Source organism: Hevea brasiliensis, chromosome 16, assembly GCF_030052815.1.
Source record: "Hevea brasiliensis isolate MT/VB/25A 57/8 chromosome 16, ASM3005281v1, whole genome shotgun sequence".
Lineage (NCBI taxonomy): Eukaryota > Viridiplantae > Streptophyta > Magnoliopsida > Malpighiales > Euphorbiaceae > Hevea > Hevea brasiliensis.
The window spans coordinates 52,253,433-52,263,947 of NC_079508.1; the positions used below are offsets into that span (position 1 = coordinate 52,253,433).

Consider the following 10,515-nt stretch of genomic DNA (forward strand, 5'->3'; position numbering starts at 1 on the left):
CTCAAAGTTAAAATAATTGGATTTGGATCTAAATTGCGCAAGGCATGAAGCCAGAAATATACTTCCCACATGCTGTTCCCAGATCATCATTGTTAGTAAGCATGGCCATGAAAGGTAGCCGTGATAAAGCATCAGGTTTTTAAGAACTGTGAAATCGAAATCAAGACAACAAAAGATTTCCAACTGTGAAGGCAACAAGTCCTCTCATGTGAAATCTGTCAGTCAAGCACATTAGTTGCACACAAGTTGGAAATATTCACTTCTTACCTGGGAGACATATCGACCCATGACTTTTGCATACTTCACACCATAGACGTTAATTCTACCATCCTTTAAAGGTCCATACATGCACTAGGACAATAACTTCACTTGCAACGTTCATCAATAAACTCATCATTAAAACCCGAGGTTATGAAACACACAGACACAGCACAGTATCATTCAATGATGAAATAAACACAAGGTCATGGCAACTTGACTGACTAGGAGAATGAAGTCCGCAACCCTTTTGAATTGGGAAATCAAGCTAATACGCTACTAGAATGGTTATAGACAGTGTGCAAATGGCAACAGATGAGAATTGAAATACATAAATTCAAGCAATAATTCATGGGACCATCATCACGTAGGTTTCTTTTTTGAAATTTTGATAATTCATGATTGTTTCAACCTAAAAATCACTTCATTTATGTATTTTGAATCCCCTCCTTAGTTAATTGAGCATTCCCTACGATTAGGGAATCCTGCGAACTAACATGGCAACTATATTTTTCTGCCAAGTTTGGCATTAGAGTTCAAATCTCATATATATTTCACTGGATTTTGTAACTGGCAAGTCCATTCCATTAGCAAGAAGGGCTATAAAATGAGACGTTAAGCTTCAGTATTTGGAAGAGGAATGATTTCACTCACTCTAATTAACTGGAAAGGAATTTAGAAGGCATGGATTTTGTGTCCGCGACAAACTTTCACCTAATTAACAGTCGGCCAAAGTTAGCTACGTGGCAATTTGCTTGCCAGGCAGAGGTGAAAAATGTGTTTTTTTCTTCGAAAGAAGGTGAAAAATGTGTTCTTTCTTAAGGGTGAGATAATTGAAAATTTAATTTTAGTGGTGATTTTCAACTAAATGCCTCCCAAAAGATTCAACATCTATGAATTGGCTAATTAGTTGAAACTACCAGAGTGTTTTCATCCCAGAAAAACCAATTGTAACTGTATAGAAAGCAAAGCCAATTAGCAAACACAATCAATTCGAACGGTGGACCTTGCCAATCAGCTGAGCATGAAAGACGAAAAAAATAAAAATAAATCGACTCCGCTGGGGATCGAACCCAGAATCTCTGGTTCCGTAGACCAGCGCCTTATCCATTGGGCCACGGAGTCCTTCTACTTTTATACCTGAAAGTAGAAATATGGAACATAAGCATGAAGCCAGCTTTCCAAAAACCCAATTCATTCCATAAATTACCACTCTCACCCCCAGTCCGGGTTTCTTTTACACGCATCACCTGTGTTCAATTTAATACAGGCCCAACTCCAGAGGCGTCCAAGCTACAGATAGCGTCCTAGACACAGGCAAAGCACAAGAACTGGAGGAGCCAAGATGAGGAATTAGACTGCAATTGCACTTGCAATAAAATTCCATTTGGAATCAACAGACAAACTTCGGCCCTGGAAAATGCCCCTTCAAAGTGGCTTAATGACCAGTTAGCTCTTGAACAAGCTTCTTGAAGGTAATAGTGTTCTGTAGCAACACCCAAAATTACCGATTAGCGTTAATTAATAGTATTAAAATTATTTTTAAAATTATGATGCTTCGAATTTAAACTTAAATTATAGTTATTGTATAATAATTTGGTATGTATGAAAAGAATTATCATGAATTGGATTTGGTAGCTTTTTACATGAGGGCGCACTTTTGGTAATAGTGGAATGTAGAAATATCATGCTCTATCTGATGAGGATACCCATTATTATCAAAAGAATAGGGCTCCAGGACTCCAGCTCCCGAGCTGCTGAAAAATCTATTTACCTTTGGGTTCCCTGATCCTGATGCATCAGTAGTGACAGCATCCTCATAAATTTGGTTCCACGACTGATTTATTTCTTCATTTAGAACCAGCAGCGGGTTCCAGGAATCAAGGACTCAATAGATCCATAAAGAGACATCTCCATGTAGCTTCCTTGGATTTCAAAATCCGAAATTGAAGCTCCTCCTTTGTTTATTTCTGGATTAATTAATTAAGGTCGAGGTAGAGTTACATTATTACCCGTTAACTCTTGCATAAGCAGTTATAAATAGTTTAAATGTTAGAAAGTAGAGAGAGAAATATTTTTTATATTGTTAGAATACAAGAAAGAAAATAAACGAAAAGAATGAAATATATAGAATTATATATATTTAAATAAATATATATTATTCTATGATAATATTTGGCACATATACGTGTGAAATTAAATAATTATTTTATTTTAATTTTTATAAATAAATTATAAATAGTGTATTTATTAACAAGTAGATATATTTGTTAATAAACAGACATGTCTATTATATATAAACAATTACGATTGTTAACAGATATATATGTTAATAAATGAATATAGTCACGTCTTGATACTACTTTCCCAAAATCTAAGTCAAATAGTTAAATTTCCACATGAATGTCCAGCGTGACAGTCAAAAAGTCAAACACTATTTTAGATGGTCAAGAGGTCGAATGAGCCAAATAAAAACAAGATTGAACAAACCTTCATTCAGTCAACAAGACGAATGAAAAAGATATGGAGCAACAACTATGCCAATAATCAAGTAGAGTCCGGATCTTACGTGCCGAGTAATAATCACGCCAACAATAATCTCGGAGATTCTGCCAAGATTACTTCCATAAATGAAGCAACAACTATTTCACTAAAAGGCCTATAAATACCAACCAAGAAACCTAAAACAGGTACGCATTTTCTCATTTTACAGTTCTCATTATAAGTTCTCTAAACTTTTTCAAAAATAATTCTCTAATTTGAGCGTCGAAGTGGCTTGCCAAAAGGTCATCCATCTTATCTTTTTTATGTATTGCAAGTTTATGTGGCATTAGGACTAGGCCCCCAAAACTCCCAGTAGCATCAGTAGCGTTGTCTGTGGGAAACTCAGATTACCGACTGAAAACTTACATTTGAGATCATTTTTTTCCCTTTAAACATTTTTTTGTGCTACCAGCAAGTTTTGATCTTTAGTCCTAATTATTTTTCTTGATTGTTTGTGTTTTTATCTTTTTAATGGCTGCAAATTTAAGGACCCTAAACAAAGGTATTATTTCCATCACCCCCATGTTGGGAGGAGACTTTCCTACGACAACAATGACTTCGAATGTGCCCTCACCCATGATCCCATCTGGTGCTCGAATTCCATCATACAACGTCATCATCCCAAATCAACAAAACCCTTTCCAAGGGATGGCAATAGATCAAGTGTACTAGTGCATCCAAGATGTAACACCCTCACTGTAGCAATTCCGTACATTCTACTGTTCAGGTGATCGGTGTCGGTCCGGACAGCTAAAACGTCTAGAAAAACATTTAAATTAAAGTGAGGAGCCATAATTAACTCAAATAATAATAAGAAAAATATAGAAAAAATTTTAGAAATAAAATACAATCAAGTTAAATGAGCCGGTGCCCTAGCGATGGGTAACCTAGTGGGAAGTTGCGGTCTTCACAGCTAGGAGCCCTAAACCCGGAAGAAAATTCATAAGATAATTTTTGGGACTCCAAAGAAGAGCCATTGAGGTTTCTATGGCATTAGAATGCCAAGAAAAGGCTTAGAAAAATTTTGAGATTAGTACAGACGATTTTGGCTTAATAAGCCAAACGGAGGCCATTTTGGTCATTTCGTCTTCAGAGATGATTTTTTGTCAACTTGTCCAGTTAGCTAAATAATTATTATGACATAAATTATAAATTAATATTTGTGAGAAAATAATTACAAATGAGCAAAAGAAATGAGAAAAGAAAATAAAATGTAAATTGAATTATTACATAAGCAAATATGTCATAATGCATAAAAGAAATTTCAACAAATTACAAACTCTAACCAATGGGAAATTCAAAAACCAATTAAAATGAGATAAATACAACTAAAATGAAGTAAAAACAAAAACAAATCTGCTACCATCTTCTTCATTTTCAGCCGGCTCCCTTCCTCTCTCTCCTTTCACCATTGTTGATCAACATTTCTAACTAGAATTCCTTAATAAACCACCATAAGATTTTAATCTTCCTTCACAAAACCTCTTCCTCACACCTTAAACAACATCTAGCTAGCAAAAAGAAGGAAAAAGGACGATTTGGAAACTTGGAAGAGAGATCAATTGAGATTAGTGTCCAATACCTTGACTCTTTCATTTAAATTCTTGTTAGAATGATAAATTTGAGCTAGGATATATGAAATTCCATTAAAAATAAATATGTTAAGGTGTTACCCTATTTTTGGTAGCCATGGACTTGCTATGGTTTTGATGATATCTTTGGATTAAATGAGTTAATAGGCTGCCCTTGATATGATTGTAACACTTAAAACATTAGTTTATGAGTTTAGTGCAAAAAAATAAAACTTCGGAATTTTAGGCCTAGGGTTTGAAACTCAAATATGAGGATGGATGCAATTGAACACAAAATGATGTTGTAATGGTTATTTAGTGACCATTTGGTGTAGTTTGAATTGGAAATGGAGTGATTGGTGACATTAACTAATGTAGAGAATTAGACTGCCTTAAGTGTGTATTCTAGACCCTTTGAGGCCAATGTGCTCTTGGGGACATAACTCAAGCTAGGTAACTCCAATTGGTGCAAGGCTAATTGGAGGCTAGACTAGACACAAAATGCAACATTTTTTGTGAGGAAATCCTGCCCAGACCACCTAAGTTGATCTAAAAATTGCTTCAATCCGGGTAACACACAAGCTGTGCCTGGAAAATGATCAAATGAATAGTGTTCATTCATTTAGTCATAACTCAACGTAGAAAGGTCCAATTGACCTAAATTTTTACCAGTAGAAAGCTGAGACATAGCCCTACAACTTTCATGAAGAAAACAAACCCAAATTTTGACCATAATATATCCAAAAACTGACCTGAATTCAATGTACAAAAACTGCAGAATTGATTCTGCCCAGAAATTCTGGAAAAAATATAATCCAGCCAGTTATGGTGTTTAGGCCATAACTTGAGCTACAAAACTCCAAATGGAGTGATTCAAAAAAATAAATGTAACTAGACACAATAAAGAACAACTTTGATACATAATATTTGGCCAAATTCTCACTGTAGAATGGCCTAATGGAACAGTAAACTCTAGCATCCAAAACTGAAATTTCTGATTTATTCACCATTGGTTAGAAATATGGATTGGCAACTAATGCCAACACTTTTGGGAACCAAAATGTGGTAAATTTATGTGATTAGGACTTATATAGCTATTATGCATTGGAAAGTCTATAATTTGACCTAAATAGTAAAATGAATAGTAACATTACATGTAAAGCATGAAAATTCAATCAATAACTTGGTAATGTGCCCTAGTACACATAGTAAGATTAGTTTGAATAGGTTGGCATGCCAATAGGATTCAGTTAGCAGTACTGCACATGGCATTATGCCATTCTGTGATTTTATGGCTTTTAGCCATTCTGATATTATGGTGATACTTGGCCTTGTGCCTAATAATTATTACAGCTTATTAGTGCATTACAGCATACCGGGAGATACATATGTGACCGATAGCGTGACGGCCCGAGGTATTTGGTACCCAGTGCCAGTTTACCCGTTTATCCAGTCTAGTCATCCAGTATAGGTTACTTGGATAACCAAAAATGAAAGTTGATAAATTTAATGAAATAATGGATATAATAAGTACCAAATAAATAAGACTACAAATAATTACCAAAAATTTATCTGCATGAGACATCAATATACACACAGCATATTTATTTTTGTTTTAGTTCTTTTTATTTTATTATTGGCACCACTAAGCATTATTGCTTAGCGCGTCACTTTTTATCATGCGTAGGTTCTGGAGAGACTGATAGAGAGCCCAGCAGACCACAGATCGGGTGAGGTCACAGATCTGCATAGAGTCAGAGTCACCTCTCATCTGCAATTCATCAGTGGTAGGACCTTTAGGTTCTTTTTGAAATTTGGTTTTTGCATTTTCTAATAGGTAGTAGTTTGTGATTTGTAAATTATGAACTCATGTAAATAATAAATTTATGTAATCATATGTTGATGTACATATTTTGTAAAATTTCTTTAATTAATATAATTTGAGAATATCTTCATGAAATTAAATTTGATTTTTATCTGAATGAAATTGTGGATTTATGTTGAAAACTGAGATGGTTGTGAATGTTGAAAAATTATTAAGACTATATTGATGGTTATTGGAGTTTGAGAATATGGATGAATATTTGGGAGTGTTTTTCATAGGTTCCGAAGAACTGTTTTCTCCATTTTTAGCCGGCACTTTGCTGAATTTTCTATAAAATTTTCAGAACCCCAAATTAAATTATAATTTCAATAAATGACTTAAATGAGTCAAATTTCCCAAATTGCGTTTCATCATCATAAAGAAATAAATTAAGGAAGGATAAAAATAATTGGGACTAAATATGGTATTCTGATACACAGTATGGCATATCTTGTTCGGTTATACTGTAGACGGGTAAGGGGTGTCACACAGGAGATGGGCTTTCCTTAGAGGTTTGATCCTAGTGACCAATGCCCCACTATAGACACCTACCCCAGAAATAGGAAAGGTCGTAGAAGTAGATTCGACCAAGACTAAGGAAATCAAATAGGAGATCATTCGATCAACAAATAATTCAGGTGGAAAAAATGAGCAGGTCACGGTGAGCAAACAAAAAAAGCAATCTGATGAATCACATCGACCAAAGGTAAATTGGGGATTAGTAAAAGCAGTTCGGAAATACTAAAAACAGGTAGAGGATGAAACTTTTAAATGGGAGATAAGTCTTCATTGTCTGGGCCAATCTTAGCTGAGCATTTCCTATCAAAATTCAAATTCCCCGTGCTAGATAAATATGATGGAACAACAAACTCGAGGGGCCACATGGCGAAATTCTGAACAATAGTGATGCTCTAAAATGGGAATGGCTATCACCTGTGTTGAGTGTTTTTAATAACACTAACTAGGCTGGCGAAAAAATGGTACCAAGACCTCAAGCCTGGATCAATCTAGAACTTCCATCAGCTCGCCACCATATTCAAGAATAAGTTCATCTCTTCCATCCTTCCAAAAAAGTTATCCTCATACCTTTAGAAAATCGAACAATATGAGGGTGAATCTCTGAGAGATTATATCACCCATTTTAACACTGAAGCAATACAAATTGAGAACCTGAATCATGAAACAACATGTGAAGCTTTGAAAAAAGGCACAAAAAATGTAAAATTTTTATACTCACTCATAAAAAATCTAGTGGTAGACTATTATCAATTAATGCAGAAGGCCCAAAAGTACATCAAGCTAAAAGATAAGCAACAAGTTATGAGGGAAGAGAGTAAATCTGGGCAAAATAATGAGAAGAGACAAAACAAGAAAAACTATAGCTCGGACGAGACTTACCTTGAGAACATAAACGAAGAACGAAGTAGAGCCAGATTCCATAATTACACAACTTTGTATGAGCCCAGATCTAGAGTACCTATGTGGATACGGAAAAATGGTGAACAAGTCAAATGGCCAAAGAAGCTCAACCCTGATACTGTAGGAAAGAGAGATAAGGGAAAATTTTATAGGTTTCATGAGGATCACGGTCAGGCAACTTAAAGATGAGATAGAGTGGCTAATTAGAGACAGTCAGCTCAGAAAATTTACAAGGGATGGTTAGGGTGAAAGACGAGGAACCACCTTCATAAATAAAGAAATCATCACCGAGAAGGATGAAAGTCCGATCGAGGTAATTAATGTAATTACTAGAGGTCCAAACACAGGAAAGGCAGGTAATAAGAGGTCAACTAAATCGAGCAGTGCTAAAGGACGAGTAATCCTCTCCATTGACAGAGACAAATTAAACAAGGAAACAATCACCATAGGACCAAAAGATAATAAGGTAAAACAACCACATTTTGACCCTTTGGTTGTGTCTGTGCAGATAAATAGCTATACGATTTGACAAGTGATGATTAACACAGGCAACTTAGTAAACCTCTTGACGAGAGAAGTTGTGGAGAAACTCAAACACAGGATAGAAAACCTAACTAAAGTCATGTACCCCCTAGTTGGCCGAGGCAACAAAATAGTCCCAGTATTTGAAACTATAAATTTAGCTATGGTCCTGGGTAACGAAGGATACAATAGAGAAATCTACACAAAATTTGTAGTAATTGACATTCCCTTGTCATACAACATTATCCTCAGCCTATCGATCTTAAATGACAATGACATAGTGATTAGCATGCAATGGTTGTGTATGAAGCTACCAACTCTTAGAGGGACAGCAAAGTATGAGGAGGCCAAAAATCAACACAGGAATGCTATAAAAAATCAACAAAGGTAGTTACAGAAGTAACCTTGCCAATTGAGTTACTGGAAAAGTCGAAAAGCCAAATTTCATTTAAACTAGTTGATCCAATAACAGAAGAAGAATTAGAGGAGGAAAAGAAAGTACATCTTGGAATAGCACTTAGCGAAACAAGTAGAGAAGCGATCATCCGAACACTAAAAATTAAGATTGCTACTTTTGCCTGGAAGGCGGAGGATATAAAAAAGTAGATCTAGAAATAATTACTCATAAGTTGAACATTAATCCAAAAGTGAAGCTAATCCAATAGAAGAAGAGATGTTTCACATTAGAATGACAGCAAGTAAATAAAACTGAGATTAAAAAATTGTTGGATGCAGGTTTAATCAGAGAGTTCAAATACTTGACCTGCGTTACCAACATCATTTTGGTGAAAAAAGCAAACGGAAAATGGTAAATGCGTGTCAACTACACAGACCTCAATAAAGTATGTCCGAAGGATTATTACTAGCTGTCGAGCATTGATAAGTTGATGGATGCAATAGCCGGTCATGCAATAATGTCACTAGTCAATGCTAAATCAGGATATCAATAAATAAGGATGGATCCAAAATATGAAGAGAAGACTACTTTCTTAACAAAATCAGGAGTATTCTGCTACAAGGCAATGCCGTTTGGATTAAAAAATGCTAGGGCAACATATTAGAGGCTTATGGATCAGATGTTCAAGGAACAAAAAGGCCAAATGGTGGAAGTAAATATCAATGACATGATAATAAAATATAAGAGAATGGAGGATCACGCCAAAGACATAGCCAAAGCATTTGATGTACTAGATAAAGTAGGAATAAAGCTAAACCTGGACAAATGCACATTTAGAGCAAGAATAGGAAAGTTCCTCGGTTTCATAATTTCTGAACGAGGGATAGAGGCAAATCCAGAAAAAATCTCAGCATTTGATGCATACATTTTGCATAGTCATTTAGGTCTAATTTCATAGCCATTTTATTTTATTATTAGTCATTTTTAGCCAATTTCATTAGTTATTTAGTTAGTTTTTCATAGTTATCAATTTTGCATTAATTTGTAATTTTTACTTTGTTTTGTAGGAAAAATGGTGTTTTTGAAGGACTGAAGAGAATTTTTGCCATTGAGGAGTGACTTCTACAGCCAAAGATGTCAAAAACAAGTTTTCAAGCTGAAATATGCATTGACCAAATTGTGCATAACTTGCCGCATAAGCTATGCAGATCTGCATAAGGAGAAAAATCATTCTAATACTGCGAAATGTGCATAAGGAGACTGCATAGCTTATGCACATTCACGCCTCCCTTATGCACTTTCACGGAATTGTGCATAACCTATGCACTAAGTCATGCAGTTTCGCATAAGTGAACCAGAAACCAGCCGAAAACTGCATAAGGGACTGCATGACTTATGCAGTCCCATAAAGAGTTCATTAATGAGCTGGCAGAAGATTCCCTCAGAAAATCCCTCCTCAAACACACCATTTTAGGGCTCCATGTCAGAAAATGCTATAAATAGTCCCATTTCCCATTTTAGAAGGGGGGACAAAAGGGGAAGAAGAGGAGCAGAAAAGGAAAGGAAGAGGAGCAAAAGGGGAGCTGAAGAGTCACTTTCACCTTCCACACCATTTTCAACCAAGATTTGCAGATTTCTTTCCTTTCTTACATTTTTCCTACATTTCTAGTGTTTAGTTTCTTGTTTCCTAGCTTAGATTAAAGCTTTATTTCCATACAAACTAAGAATTTCTTGTAAACATTATGAGTAGTGAGTAGTTTTATTTTGATTCTGGAGTAAGGGTTGTAATATTTGAGATATTTTGTGGATTTTGATTGGGTAATCCATATTTTCTGGTCTTAATGAGTTTTATTCATTTCTTGTGTGCTTAATGACATGCTTAGTGTAGGATCCCATTGAGTAATGTTCTTAATCCATGGTTGAGGCACCGAAAGGAGAAG

At 35.3% G+C, this 10,515-nt stretch overlaps 1 long non-coding RNA gene and 1 other non-coding gene across 2 annotated transcripts; one reads left to right on the top strand and one right to left on the bottom strand.

Annotated features, from left to right (window-relative positions):
• Positions 1-1,310: 1,310 nt before the first annotated feature.
• On the bottom strand, positions 1,311-1,383 carry TRNAR-ACG (transfer RNA arginine (anticodon ACG)). Its single transcript has one exon. It is a non-coding gene; the product is annotated as a tRNA-Arg (tRNA).
• LOC131174740 (uncharacterized) lies at positions 1,322-6,338 on the top strand. The gene is made up of 2 exons (XR_009144971.1): positions 1,322-1,733; positions 6,061-6,338. It is a non-coding gene; the product is annotated as an uncharacterized LOC131174740 (long non-coding RNA).
• The last annotated feature ends 4,177 nt before the right edge of the window (positions 6,339-10,515 follow it).